Here is a 2,477-nt window from a genome sequence, read left to right on the forward strand (position 1 = left end):
AGTCACTCATAACATATATATATATATATAGTCAACACACTCCTCATCTCCATCATCAAGAAAATTTTTGAAGTTTGAAATAGCATTTAAACCTTTGAACTCTTATCTTAAATTATAGCAAGTCATCGCTTCCCCCTTTGAATTTTATTGTAAGAATGTAACTTAATTTTTATTTACAATTATTTAGAAGAAATTTGGCTTATATTTATTGTTTGGAAAAAAATAGTTATTCTTATTCATTTGATGAAAAATTTAGTCTCTTTCAATCATTCCAAAATTATTAGTATTGACCCTTTTATTTAATAATCTATATAAATTTGATATTTTTGCTTCATAAATTAATGAAACATTGCATGCAAGTAATTTTGGTATTAAATGAATATTAATAATTGAGAATTCTTCTATATTATGACATAAGTATTTAGGATATATTTCTAAAAAAATAAAGACTTGTGTCAGATGAAATTCTTGATTCTTTTGATTTTTTTAGATTTTATTATCTTTATTGAATGTATTAATAATAATAAATAAATATTAAGAAAATGGGTGCCAACATAAGTTTTAGCATCTTAAAACTAATTCTTATTGATATATGTGATCTTTTTTTCATATATCTTATTGGAATGATCATCATTTTTTATTACTTTCATAAATGATTATTCTCATTATGAGTGCTCTTACTTGATTTATGTGAAGTTTTAATCAGAAGAAACATTTAAAATTTTCAAACTTGAATTTGAAAATCAACTATGTAGAAAATTAAAACTATCAAATCTGACTGTAATGCCGAATACTATGGTAGATATGATTGATTGGTGAACAACATCCAATACTTTTTTGTTGAAGCTGGGCGATATAAGCATAATGAAAGGAAACTTGATTAAAAAACTATTTCCTGCTATTATATTTGATGCTGACAATGTTCAATGAGTTTTAAGTTTTACAACTCCCCAAATAAGTCCTTTTTTGAGTCAGATAATGTTAAATTCATTGAGAATGTTGAATATGGTGGGAGTAACAAACTTAGAAATTTAATATTTGAAGAGGAACATATTATTATTCTTATTAATATAGCTAAAAATGATAAGATAATTTTTTCTAATAATATTTAGATTGTAAATCAAGATAATCAAGATATTTTTAATTTACATCCTATTCATATTGAAGAATCACAACAGCCTCAACTTGAATTGTCATTAAGGATATCCATTATGGAGAGGAAAATAATGGTTTCAGATGATTATGTTGCATATCTCCAAGAACATGAGTTTGATATAGGATTAAAAATTGATTTAATCTCTGTTAGTCAAGTCAAACAAAATGCTAACTCTCACAAATGAATAGAAGCCATGAATGATGATATGAAATAATTGAAAGGCAAAAATATTTGTGATCTTGTCGAATTGTCTAAATTTACAAGGTAATAGATTATAAATGAACTTTTAATACCAAAAAAAATTTAAAAAGCAATGCCAAAAGATATAAGACATGTCATATTGTTAAAAGTTTCACTAAAGAGGAAAGTGTTTATTATAAAGAGACTTTCTCTTTTAATGTTTTCTTAAAACTCTTTTAGAATTATTATGACACTACAGCTCTTTTTAATTTAAAGTTACATCAAATGGAAGTAATGATAACATTTGTTAATGGTGACATTTACAAAATGATCTATGTGGTACATCTAGAAAATTTTCAAAATATTGATTATAAACATTTGATTATAAAATTAGAGATATACATTTATGGTTTTAAGTAAGCATCCCATTAATGATTTAACAAGTTTGATCAAGTGATTACTTTTTTTGAATTTAAAGAAAACACCGTTGATCTGTGTACTAATCATAAAGTTAATGGGGGTAAGTATATAATCCTTAAGCTATATATTGATGATATTCTATTTGCAAGTAATGATATAGGCCTTTTGCATGAAACTAAGAAATTTCTTTGAAAAAAATTAGAAAGAAAATACCTCAGGATGTATCTTTTTTATTGGTGTACAAATTCATTGAAATCATTCTCGTGGTATATTTGGCTTATCATAACCTACACATATAAATAGTGTTTAGTAGATTTGGCATGCAGGATTGTGCACTGGGAGACACACTTATTGTTTAGGGCGATAAATTTAATATGTTTAATTCCTAAGAAATAATATTGAGACTAGAAAAGTTCCCTTATGCATCTATAGTAGGGATTCTTATGTATGCTCAAGTTTGTACAAGTTTAGATATTACGTACGTTGTTGGAATGTATAGTAGATAATTAGTTAACTCAAGATGTGATCATTAGAAAGTAATAGAGGTGGTAAGACAATATATTAAAAAGAGCAAAATATTTTATGCCACATATGAGAGATCATAACATTTAGAGATCACGGGGTATTCTAACTCTAATTTTGTTGATTATCTCAAAAGTAGATGATTCACTTTTGGCTACATTTTCATGTTAGTTGGATGAGTTGTGTCATGAAAGAGTGT

This window comes from Phalaenopsis equestris, unplaced genomic scaffold, assembly GCF_001263595.1.
Source record: "Phalaenopsis equestris unplaced genomic scaffold, ASM126359v1 Scaffold000761, whole genome shotgun sequence".
Classification (NCBI taxonomy): Eukaryota; Viridiplantae; Streptophyta; class Magnoliopsida; order Asparagales; family Orchidaceae; genus Phalaenopsis; species Phalaenopsis equestris.